This window comes from Micromesistius poutassou (genome assembly GCF_964030765.1).
Source record: "Micromesistius poutassou genome assembly, chromosome: 5".
Taxonomy (NCBI): domain Eukaryota; kingdom Metazoa; phylum Chordata; class Actinopteri; order Gadiformes; family Gadidae; genus Micromesistius; species Micromesistius poutassou.
The window spans coordinates 3,246,103-3,259,308 of record NC_140275.1 but is presented as its reverse complement, the minus strand read 5'-3'; the positions used below and the strand labels follow the sequence as shown (position 1 = coordinate 3,259,308).

Genomic DNA, 13,206 nt, shown 5'->3' with positions numbered 1-13,206 from the left:
GTTAAATATTTTTGTAAAAATGTAAAGTTAAAAACGTTAATTTGCAGAAGTAATAAGAGCATATTAAAGAACAGTGCTGCCCGCATGTAGCTTTAAATAAACCCGTTTGTAGGCCAACACCCCCAGTTTGACCTGCCCTGATACCCCCTTAACCAGACACCTGATGACACCTTTCTGATGGAAATCAAGCGTCGCTCTACGTTTGAAATGGAAGCTTGACACTGAATTCGACGCAACCGCAAACATCACAGTTCCACAATGCGTGTTTCGCTGATAGTGTGAGATGGAAATCAGGGATTGTGGTGGTTTAACAATCATTTGAAATTGAAATGTGCATTCTATGAAGGCATAACAATTTAGAGGCCATAAATTCAAACTGGTCAAAGTAGAAGTAACTAACCCTGGCCTAATGGCAGTCAAATAAAGTATAACTTGTATTAGAAAAGCTGGATTCGATGTTAACAATCTTAAACATTATATAAAAGTTGAATGATCCCAAAAGCCATGAATTTGAAATGTTTTTAATTTATACGATTTTAAGAGTTGGTAGTTGTAGAACTGTGGGACAGTGCCCACAAAAATGAATGAATGAATGGATGGATCATGGATGAATAAATAAAGTGTGTGTTCCTTCACAAGTCTATCATGGAGATGAAACTGCGGTTCTGTGAGTATACCAATTTCACCATGAAGAAGAAACTGTGGTCATCAACTGTAGGTCATCAGTTTCTGCATTATTCTTGGATACGTTGATGTGTTTCGGCACGCTTAGGTGAAGGTTGATCTGAGTAGTAAGGATGTTTTATTAGTGCATGGTTGTAGATGTTATAGATGTGAGGGCTCTTCGTCTCAACAACTAGAACACAACTTGTGTCAGAGAAGCATGGAACACATTTCACGTTCTCCTCCCTGCATCGTGACGCCTCATCAACGGGTTCTTTAGCTCCTCAGCTGGAGGAGAGCACAACTCCACTTCAAAAAGGCTCATAGTTTGAAGGCCGTTTGAAGATGGTTTTTGATTTGAAGGGAGCCATCTTCCAGGTCCCACTTGCCTTGCCCATAACTGTTCAGCTCAGCCTGAAAAAGACTTCCATCTTGGGGGTTGGAGTGTGCAAACCACTGTCCACAGAAAGCTTAAGCTCCCCCTGAAAAAGGCTGGGCCCCCTCTAAGCCCCCCCACCCCCCCTCCCAAAAACCCCAGTCATTTGTTTGAGAAAAAAGAAAGATATTTATGGCAAAAATAAACACACATACACACACATGAAACACGCATCACATGGCCCACCACCACACTCGGTGGCGGTGCTGCCGACCCTCCCAGGATCCCTTGCGGCGCTTGGCGACCACAGCCGTGATCTCCACAATAATATAAAAAATATACATACATGAATACATCGGATTGACTGAAACCAAATTGAACTATGAAATCATATTTTTCATTTTGCGTCAATGAGAATGAGTGTTGCTGCTTGTCGTGTGATTTGATTGGTTGATTCGCACCAGAGTACAGTCTGTAGTATTATTTGTTATTGTTTATTATGTTAAAAAAATGTATTAGCACCTGTTATAAACGCTCTATCTCCCCCTATTGCTCCCACTAGCATAATTCTCTGGTGCCGCTGCTGACGTGAGGGTGTGTGTGTTCACGGTTTGGGAGCGGTAGGGATTGGGGGGGGGCGTGGAGGAGGAGCCCACGGGGACGGCCCCTGTGGCCAGCAGGACGATGATGAGGATGATGCCGAGGACGACCACCACGATGACCACGACCAGCTTACGCTTCCTCTGGCAGAAGGAGCAGTTCCCCTCGTCATCGGAGCGCTCCAGATTATTGGTCGTCCTCACGAATTGCCTGGACTAGGAGAGAGAGAGGAGGGACGTCAGCAGAGAGGTTCTCCAGGGATGGGGAGGTACCGCTGGGAACGCCCGGCAGCCTGGAGAGAGCTGGAGACCCGGGCACACCAGGGGGGCGGTGAGTGTCTGGGGCCCAGGCCCGGTTCTACGGGGGTGCATAAGCATGCATTGCACCCCCAAAAAAATTGTTTGCACCCTCAATTGAAAAAAGGAGGGAGTGAATTATTATTATTTTTTTATAAATATGATTAAAAAAAATAAAACACTTGCTCACAAAACTAATTGTTCCATTAAATACCGTTGTTTTCTGCATTTATTTTGTTCACTAAACCGATAAGAACGTTATTATTATTATGACAGGTGCGCGTGAACTGCGCCCCGTCCGGCGGCGCGCACGTCAGTGACATTAAACTTCTTCGGCAGCAACAATTAGGCATTTACAATGGATATCCGAAAATAAAAAAGAACACCGCAAAATAATCCAATACATCAGACAGTATAACCGTTGTGAACACTAGCACTAGCAACGCTAACTCAATCCTGCCCGACTCGCTGCCTTTGCCGGCGCAGCTCTCACTCCCACTCCCGGACAAGCAGCCTTTGCCGGCGCCACTGTGTTGTTCATAAGAACCCATATTTGCCAATTGTGTTTTGATTGTATTTATTTACAATCTTGTGAACTTTAAGAAAGGCACTATGTATTACTGATTACTTTTTGTGAAAATAACATTCCTAATTGGGTTTTATCTGTCAGCATTAAAAGTTTTGGGCAGCAGAATAAGCACTTATTGACATTAAGTGGTTCACATAAAGGTGCATCTCATAATATTAGAATATCAGGGAAAAGCTATTTTTTTGTAATTTAATTCAAAAGGTTCCATATAATCTAGATGTATTAGACATGAAGTGATATATTTCAAGCATTATCTTGTGAATGATAATTCACATGATTATTTTGTGACATTTAGTGGTTCACTTATATAAATACAGAGCATGTTTTAGGTTTTATGTTTATGTTGTTAAATTATTTGGTCTCACAAGGCTACAGTGCTGCTTGAAAGTATGTGAACCTCTTGAGCCTTTTCAAATTTGATTTAATTTAACCATTATTAATTCATTCTCATATCCAAAGCTTGGATATCAATAAGCTAACGTTGCAGCTGAAATGTTCTCCACATCACAAGACATGATGTGATACCATCTTTTAAGCACAGTAAATGTTTTTGTCCCAACATGTCAGTACAACTACCCAGAAGTGCTTGTCTATCTACTGGTAGAAAGGCCTAGTGTAAAAAGCGAAGTCTGAACTGAAGCTGGGTAGCTGGTTTTACTATAGTACTGGTGCACCCCCTATAATCTCAGATGCACCCCAAGGCATTCTGTTCTGGAACCGGGCCTGCTGGGGCCTGAGGTTCTGCGCTGGTTCTGCTCCCTTGGCGCTAGACGGGCCTCAGTGGTCAATTCAGCACGAAAAAAAGATTGAAAATAATGTGGTAACAAAAAAGGTGGTAACAGCCTCCTCCAGTCCCTTGGAACCCTTTTGGAGCTCTTCCAGGTTCCCCTGCCGGATAACAAGGTTCTTTATGTCTTCTGTCAAGCCGACCACCTGGCTCTTCAAGACCTGCACCCTGCAACAATGCCTCAAAACTTTATTAACCAACAATGTAGTAATGCTCACCGCCTGATTCAACGCATCAGCCCTCTCGTCGAAGTTGTTCAGTTTTTCTTCTCTCTCTCTGGCACTTGTTATGTTCTTGTCCATGATCGACACAACCTCTTCCACATTCTCCGTCAAGGCCTGCAGCTTGTTGGCCTGTTCATGGACACACAGGTGAGTAGACGCACAGGTAAGAGACATACAGGTAAGAGACACTTTTTGTTTTACTTCCCTTAGTCCCCTCTCGGTGAGCCTCTCTCCATCATTAATGGACAGAATTAACAACCACAGGGTCCGACTTTCCACCAGTAAGAAAACAAACAAGTTATGAACGTCTAATCAAACTAAAAAAGGCAGCTTCTGAACAAATTGCTTTGTGTCCGATGGCTGACGTTGATCTGGATTGCTTGCTTTACATTTTTTGTAACATTTTAAAAGTGAAATGGAGTTTAAACAGAGTACAAACGTTTAAAGTCTGAATGGAGCAAGCAGAACAACAGTAACACACAAACCATTTGAATAATTTAAAATAGTTAAAGTGTGCGTGTAAATGTAAAGTGTAAGTGATAAAGTTTCAACATGGCCGAGCATCATAGTAGTAGTAGTAGTAGTAGTAGTAGCATGATAGATAGAAGTAGTATAGAGCCTAAATCACACCCTTTTCTCTGTCCGCATTGGACCTTATTTTAGCGGAAAGATGTATGATAGTCAACCTGATTTGATCCCTTTTGAATTGTGCGATGAATTACACACGTGATCTTTGTCAGTTTAAAATTGTATTTCTTTTCTTCCAAGATAATTTCAATTATAATTCAGATCGCTGAATTATTTTAACGCCAGTGAAACAAGAACCACCAGTTTATGCGTCACGTCGTGTTTGTGGTGAATATCTCTGTTGTTAGTTTCCAGGTATCAACAGGTTCAGCTTTGGTTAGGCCAGCTGGGCTACAGCGACGGGATGTCATCAGGCTCCACCTCAACGGAGGTCAACTAGACTAAAAATCTGTGATCGCAACTAGTTTAAAGGACATCGAAAATCTGGGATCAGTATAAAGATCATGTGGTGATTTGTCGGAACAAAGTTTAAAGGTGAAGTCTCACAGCATTTTAGCATTTTAAAAAGTATATAATATTTAAACTAGAAAATAAGTAGCCATCAATTCCAATACAGGCTGAACATTTTAAAATTCCAATGGAGCCTTGAGTAAAAACTAGAAGTAGTTAAGGTCTAAAGAAGCAGAAAGAATTTGATGGAGAATATGTGTTGTGAATGTTTCCATCATGCACACCAAATACAAGCCTGGGAGAAAGTAAATTAGGGAGTTCATCTTTCAAACTCCTTTCTATCCCCTAAATACAAGGTGAGGACACACTTAGTAGTTAATGTAAACTTGTTCTGACAGTTTAAATGGGTTATAATAACTTGTTCTGACAGTTTAAATGGGTTATAACCTCCACACTAGAGTCACCTACCGGATCAATATCCATTATTCACACGGCAGAGTCCTGCACCGACCGATTGGTGATCCTGTTTTGAAACGGATTGGGTGTCTTCTCTTCGGTGACTTCCTGGTAAATATTTTCTTTCAAACTGAAAACCAGCTTTTCAGTTTGTTAGTCCTCAGCAGGTGTGGGTGTCCTGGCATCCTCGTCACCATCCCAGGCCTTAACCGACCAGTTATGGAGTCAAATTTATGCAAAAGGAATTGCCCGGAACCTGAGTGAATAAAAATTAAAAAACATTTTTCACTTTCGGAATCAATCTCACCCCATAACCGGTTCCTGCGAGATGGGTGCAGCATTGAAGCCAAGGAATGTAACTGAAGTATGCTCCTCTGACCGACCAAAGACAAAAATAGAATAAAGGGTAAATAAGATATCTACTACATAATGGATAGTGTTGGTGGGGTATAGTTTTTTATAGTTTTATTTATTATATAAATTATGCATTAATTAAAATCTAAAACATACTCCAGGGCTGGGTCCTGATCTGTACAGTCTTCTTTCCCGCCACTCGCCTGAGCTCTGCATCTACATCACATGCATGTTGCTTTACTGATGGGGGTGTGGTCTGAGTGAGCAGAGATGCATGCTGGGATACAGTGCTGTCTGAAGTCTACAGGTCTGTAGATGCGTCCCCCTCAGGAGAAACCGAGTGTTGGAGAATCAGTAACATGGACTAGAATGTCCTTTAAGATTGGGACAGGGATTCAGAAGGAGAAACGCCAGGGGGAGATGTGTGAGGGCTCCTCGTCTCAACGAGAAGAACACAACTTTGCTCTTATATCAGAGAACCATTTCACCGTTCCTCTCCCTGCTTCGTGACGCCTCATCAACAGGTTCTTTACCTCCTCAGCTGGAGGAGAGCACAACTCCAGTTCAAAAAGGCTCATAGTTGGTCAAACTATTGTTGTGTCTTCATCCTCATCCTTTTCTCCTCCCCCTTGTTGTCTCCCACTCTGTCTCTAACCCCCTTTTGTTCTTAAAGGATTCAATCAACGGACCCCCACTTTTAGTTGATTTCATTAAGTCCCCTCAGACCAACACTGGATTATCACTGGACTATCAGACTATCACTGGGTTCATTTGATGCCTTTGGCTCATTACTTAAGGACTTATTATGTGGAAATATTGGACATTGTACCTGTGTATAATTCCTTACTTGAAAATTCTTTGTCTTTAAATTGAAATGTCTTTCAAATTGTGAGTTTTGTTTGTATGAAACTTATATGTTTTGTCGGTTCTATGCTGCCCTCTTGGCCAGGTCTCTCTTGAAAAAGAGATTTTAATCTCAATGAGACTTTTACCTCGTTAAATAAAAAAATGGGTTGAATGGGTTAAAAAAAAATCGCACCCAGCCAAAACCGTTAGCCTAGAGAGGGTGTGGGCGGTTTGTGATTGGTTTAATTTGAATAAAAGTAATATGGAATAGGAATTAGTTGGTTACACATTTTTGTATAATAAAAGGTAATGATTGGAGGTAACTGAGAGCCCGCCCTTGTCATATGTTGTGATATACTTTTGTGCGTGTGAAATTGAGCAGAGAAGTGTAACCACAGAAGGACTCAGAGCCCAGGAATAAAGTGTTGAACAAAGTATTGACTCTGCAGTCTTTTTGGAAGAAAAGGACTTGCGTGTTGATTTTGAAGAAACTTCTTCACTGTCTCCCCATCTCCATCCCAGACCTCAACCAACACGAGAAGCGAATCACTTCTTACTTAATAACTTCCTACCCACCAAATGTGGGGCACACCCACGCTTCTTTGTAGATACCCCACACAGACATGCAGAAACAAAACTGTCCTTCAACATGTACAGTGACTATGGGGACTTTGACAAAGCAAACGGGTTGTGATTGGTTCAACTGATTTATTTACAGACTAGTAGTGAATAAATCAGTCCACGGGGATGACCCCTGTGACCAACAGGATGATGATGAGGATGATGACGAGGACGACCACCACGATGACCACGGCCAGCTTGACGTTCTTCAGGCAGAAGGAGAACTTCACCTTCTGGGACGTCTCCTTAAAGACCTTGGCCTGGGGGAGAGAGAGGAGAGACGTCAGCAGAGAGGTTCTCCAGGGATGGGGGAGGTACCGCTGGGACCACCCAGCAGCCTGGAGAGAGCTGGAGGCCCGGGCACACCAGGGGGGGCGGTGAGTGTCTGGGGCCTGAGGTTCTGCGCTGGTTCTGCTCCCTTCTGGCACTTGATGTACACACTTGTATGTTGGACGTCTTGCCACTTAAAGATAGTACCTAGCATTGTGTATTGTCTTATCCTAGCTATCTTTATTGTATACGGGGAATGGGTTAACCTAGCTTGGCACTTGGTTCTATGAACATAGTTACTGTACCGACAGCGATATATTGTTTCTCCTTCTTCTGACAAATGGACTTATTGTAAGTCGCTTTGGATAAAAGCATCCGCTAAATGCCCTAAATGTAAATGTAATGCACCCTTGGCACTAGTCGGGCACCTGGCTCTTCAAGCCCTGCACCCTGCAACAATGCCTCAAAACTTTATTAACCAACAATGTCATGACGCTCACCCCTGCCTGCAGGTCCTCAGACTTGTCCAAGAGGTTGTCCAGTCTCTCGCCCCGGGCCAGGATGCGGTCCACGTTCTGGGTCATGATGTCCGTCACCCCGTCCACCTGGCTCCTCAAGGCCTGCACCTTGTCCTGGGGGGGCGGCTCCAGCCCATTGGCCCGTTCCTGGACACAAAGATGAGCAGACACACGGGTAACAGACAGACAGGTAAGAGACACAGGTGAGCAGATGCACAGGTAAGAGACCGACAGGTGAGAGAGACAAAGGTAAGAGAAGCAGGTGAACAGACACACTGGTGAACAGACACACAGGTAAATAGACACACAGGTAAGAGACATACAGGGATATAGACACACTAGAGACAGATTTCCAGACATTCCTCATTGCTTCCTGGTCTGCAGTGTTGTGCAAATTCACATTTCACATGAACTAGTTAAAATTTCAGTTCATACAAAAGAAAATGAATAAATTCACGTTCATAGTTATGAACATACCAAATCAGTTTTGAACTAGTTCATGTTCAGTTCATTAACAGTTTTTTTAGAAACCGAAGAAAAACTGTGGGAGTGAGTATTCTGTGCTTATCTTTTAAAATGAATTCTCTCCATTACCAGCTGCCCATCACTACAATCTCAAATTGGTGTGGATTTTATTTGTACACCTGTTTCATTCATCACAACTAAGGCAGTAACTCTATTTAATAAACATGTCATCTGGACCTAAGCATCAGTTCAGAATGTCACAAAATTCACAAAAGTTCAAGTTCAAGTTCTTTAGTTAAAAATATGTTCAGTTCAGTTCAAAGTTCCTAGAAAAATTAACTTTGAAATTATTTTGAACTCACCACAACTCTGCAGTGAGTTAACCCCTGAGGGGAGTATTCTGTTTTGACCAGATAGCCGTCTTCACCGTGGTAGTACAATTTGGTAATTTCCTTCTGTCTGCTGGGCAGCGATCAAGTGTTAGGACATTTAGCAATAACCAATAAATGTACACATAACATTATACATAATCCAGCTGAATAACAGCATGACATGTTAAGCTACCGAGAGAGACACCTGTTGGATGTTAAAATATCTCTATATATATATATATATATATATATATATACATGGGTCACCGGAGAGGGCCAGTGAGTTCATCTCAACACCTCCACACTAGAGTCACCTACCGGATCAATATCCATTATTCACACGGTGGAGTCCTGCACCAATCGATTGGTGGTCCTGGTTTGAAACGGATTACGTGTTCTCTCTTCGGTGACTTCCTGGTAAATATTAACTTCCTCAAACTGAAATCCACCTCTTCACCTCTTCCTCCTCAGCAGACATGTGTGTGTGTGTGTGTGTGTGTTTGTCTGTGTGTGTGTCCACCTTGAAGCCGTTCCCCGTCTCCATCCCAGACCTCAACCAACCGCTACAGAGTCAAATTGATGCAAATTTGGGCCGTTGGCACAAGAAGCGAATCACTTCTTACTTAATAACTTCCTACCCACCAAATGTGGGGCACATCTGTGCTCTGGAGGTAAAGTACGGAGGTAATGAGAATCCAAACACATGTTGTAATAGAGAACAAATGTATATTTATTTTCAGACTGTTCATGTTTTGTGAGCACAAAGTTGATAGTCGGGTTATAGACAAAAGCAGAGAAAGATACAAAAAAAGAAACAAAGTGTTTTAATATACTTGTAGCAACGTCAATGTTACAATTATGTCAATGAAAACAAGTGGGAAGGAAGTCACACAAACTGCTGGGATTGGTCAGCCTTGGAAGAGGACTAAAGGTAATTTGGCATCAGGCACCTAACGAATAAACACACGGAAAAACTGAAAAAGGAAACACATACGCAAATATGCAGCATTTCCCAATAAGAATCGCGCCAGTGAAAGAAAGGATGGAATCAACCCTCAACCTATGTAGCCTATGGTATTTAAATTATACAATGTTTTCACACTTTTTAATCCAAGTGTAAAATAGTGTAGCGAATGGCAGTTCACACAAGAGGTGGATTATGATAAATGTGTATGCATTCTTTATATATTCATATAGCAGTGATAAATATACGTCCACAAATGTAGTTTACCACCACGGTTGCAGGGCTGCCAACTTTTGGGTTTTGGCCGGAGTGAGATTCTGTAGAATCTTGTAATGCATACCTTATAGCAGGGTCCGCGGGTGGGGGAGTGTTGGAGTTGTCCACAGTGTACATGTGGACACGCCTTGTCCACATGTACACTGACCACAATGCAACCTGATTGTGATTGGTTTAACTGATTAATTCACAGACTATCCCTCTACCTCAAGGTGGAAATGAGGCAGCTGACCAGGAAGTGATAATCGTTGCCGTGGGCAGCTAGCTAAGCCCTTGATTTGGTTCCTCGGTTGTCCAGTGAAAATTGTCCAGCCCAACTTCAATGGAATTGTATTCCTTCTATTTTCTTTATCTTATTATCACACTTATTATCTGTTGTACGTCCTTTCACCTAAAGATATTACCTAGCATTGTGTAGCATCTTATCCTAGCTATCTTTGTTGTATACAGGGAATGGATTAAGCTAGCACTTGTTATTGCTTGGCACATGATTCTATGAACATCCTTACTGTACCGACAGCGAGATATTGTTGTTTCTCTTTCTTCTAACAAATGTACTTAATGTAAGTCGCTTTGGATAAAAGCGTCTGCTAAACGCCCTAAATGTCAATGTATGTTTGAATCTCTGTGTACGGTGTGTACGTGCAAAATTGTACATGTAAATTAACACAAGCAGGCCCGTATATTTGAGTGTGTCTACGTGAGGGTGTGTGTGTCTAGGTGAGTGTGTGTGTGTGTGTGTGTGTGTGTCTACGTGAGGTTGTGTGTGTCTACGTAAGGGTGTGTGTGTCTACGTGAGGGCGTGTGTGTCTACGTGAGTGTGCGTGTGTGTGTCTACGTGAGGGTGTGTGTGTTCATGGTTTGGGGGCGATAGGGATTAGGGGGATCGTGGAGGAGGAGTCCACGGGGATGACCCCTGTGACCAGCAGGATGATGATGAGGATGATGACGAGGACGACCACCACGATGACCACGACCAGCTTGATGTTCTTCAGGCAGTAGGAGCACTTCACCTTCTGGGACGTCTGCTTAAAGACCTTGGCCTGGGGGAGAGAGAGGAGGGACGTCAGCAGAGAGGTTCTCCAGGGATGGGGGAGGTACCGCTGGGACCACCCAGCAGCCTGGAGAGAGCTGGAGGCCCGGGCACACCAGGGGGGGGCGGTGAGTGTCTGGGGCCCGAGGTTCTGCGCTGGTTCTGCTCCCTTCTGGCACTAGGCTGGCCTTGTAAGGGTTTTGCCGGCCGATTCTGTCCAGTGTATTTTCTCACTAACTACTAACCTCACAAACGTCAAGTTAGGATGGAACTGCAGTCCATGCTTTGGACATACTAAGAACTGGGCTCTTTTACATCCCATATATTGTTAGAAGACATTATAACAAAATGTCTATAATTATATATATATGAATGTTTCCCATTGATCAAATGCTTTAGATCTTTACCAGACTTGTATCTTTATTGTCCATTAACAAACAAATATTATTTTAGCAATGGCACACTATCTGACAACTGGCAAGAAACACTGGTTTATTAATGCGATAAACTTTATTAACAGAAGCTGCGGTAACAGTCACCTCCTCCTCCAGCTCCTTGGAACCCTTCTCGAGCTCTTCCAGGTTTTCCTGTCGGTCAACCAGGATCTTTATGTTTTTTTCCAACGTTTCTATCACCCCGTCTGTCTGCCTCTGTAAGTCCTGCACCTTGTCCTGGGGGGGCGGCTTCAGCTCAGTGGCCCGTTCCTGGACACACACGTGAGCAGCCACACGGGTAAGAGAGACAGGTGAACAGACACACAGGTGAGAGAGACAGGTGAACAGACACACAGGTGAGCAGGTAAGAGAGACAGGTGACCAGACACACAGGTGAACAGACACACAGGTGAGAGAGACAGGTGAACAGACACACAGGTGAGCAGGTAAGAGAGACAGGTGAACAGACACACAGGTGAGCAGACACACAGGTGAGCAGGTAAGAGAGACAGGTGAACAGACACACAGGTGAACAGGTAAGAGAGACAGGTGACCAGACACACAGGTGAACAGATAAGAGAGACAGGTGAACAGACACACAGGTGAGCAGGTAAGAGAGACAGGTGAACAGACACACAGGTGAGCAGACACACAGGTGAGCAGGTAAGAGAGACAGGTGAACAGACACACAGGTGAACAGGTAAGAGAGACAGGTGACCAGACACACAGGTGAGCAGGTAAGAGAGACAGGTGAACAGACACACAGGTGAGCAGACACACAGGTGAGCAGGTAAGAGAGACAGGTGACCAGACACACAGGTGAACAGGTAAGAGAGACAGGTGAACAGACACACAGGTAAGAGAGACAGGTGAACAGACACACAGGTGAACAGGTAAGAGAGACAGGTGAACAGACACACAGGTGAACAGGTAAGAGAGACAGGTGAACAGACACACAGGTAAGAGACACACAGGTGAACAGAGAGACAGGTATACCGCCACAGAGGTTAGACATCTAGAGAGAGATCCTGTATACTGGTGAGTGGGGCTCAAACTAACAACCAACCATCTCTCAATGGAGCCACCACTTCTATAGCTGTACGTCTGCCAGGCTGCTCACGCAGTTCCCCCTCCATGCTGTGTTTATGAGTGATGGGCCAACAGTGTATAAAAGCATGTCTGGCCGCTTACGTCTTTGTGTTTGCATTCTTAGACCAAAAGACAATAAGTGATGACATCATGGTCACACGCAAGACCGCACACTACATTTTAAAATCTCTGAAATATTCTAGGCATACCAACTGAAAAGTGGAAGGGAGAGTATTTCAAAAGTGTATTATATTTTACTAAAAAATAAGTAGCCGTCAATTCCAATGGAGTCCTTCGGGTAAAAACTAGAAGTAGTTAAGGTCTAAAAAAGAAACAGAAAGAATTTGAAGAACATGTTGTGAATGCTTCCATCATTCACACCAAATACCGGAGAAAGTGAATTAGGGAGCTCATCTTTCAAACCCCTTTTCTATCCCATGAATACAAAGTAAGGAGCTTTATTAAACAAGCTATTACCACATAGTTAATGTTTAGTTAATGTACAGTTTAACTGGGTTATATTAACTTGTTCTGACAGTTTGAATGGGTTAATAAACAGTAAAATTAGGTCATGTCCTTCTGCCGGCTGGGCAGCGATCATGTGTTATAGTGAAATAAAACAATAACCAATAAAGTGACAAATTGTGATGCACATAATTTGACTGACAGCATAACATTGCAGGTTACTCAGCCCACCTGTTGGATGTTAAAAATGTAATATATAGTATAGTAATATATATAGGCTATATGGGCCACCGGAGTGGAGCAGCTAGATCACCTTAACACCTCCACACTAGTCACCTACCAGATCAATATCCATTATTCACACGGTCCTGCACCAATCGATTGGTGATCCTGTTTTGAAACAGATTGGGTGTCCTCTCTTCGGTGACTTCCTGGTAAATAATGTCTTTCTCAAACTGAAATCCACCTCTTCAGTTTGTTCCTCCTCAGCAGACGGGTCGTGTGTGCGTGCACGTGTACACGCGTGTGTGT

At 43.2% G+C, this 13,206-nt stretch overlaps 1 pseudogene across 1 annotated transcript; it reads right to left on the bottom strand.

Annotated features, from left to right (window-relative positions):
• Nucleotides 1-6,903: 6,903 nt before the first annotated feature.
• LOC311343951 (vesicle-associated membrane protein 8 pseudogene) lies at nt 6,904-8,863 on the bottom strand (annotated as a pseudogene). The gene is made up of 3 exons (XR_014684127.1): nt 8,733-8,863; nt 7,561-7,725; nt 6,904-7,050 (listed from the first exon to the last, which is right to left on the bottom strand). The product of XR_014684127.1 is annotated as a vesicle-associated membrane protein 8 pseudogene (transcript).
• Nucleotides 8,864-13,206: the final 4,343 nt, after the last annotated feature.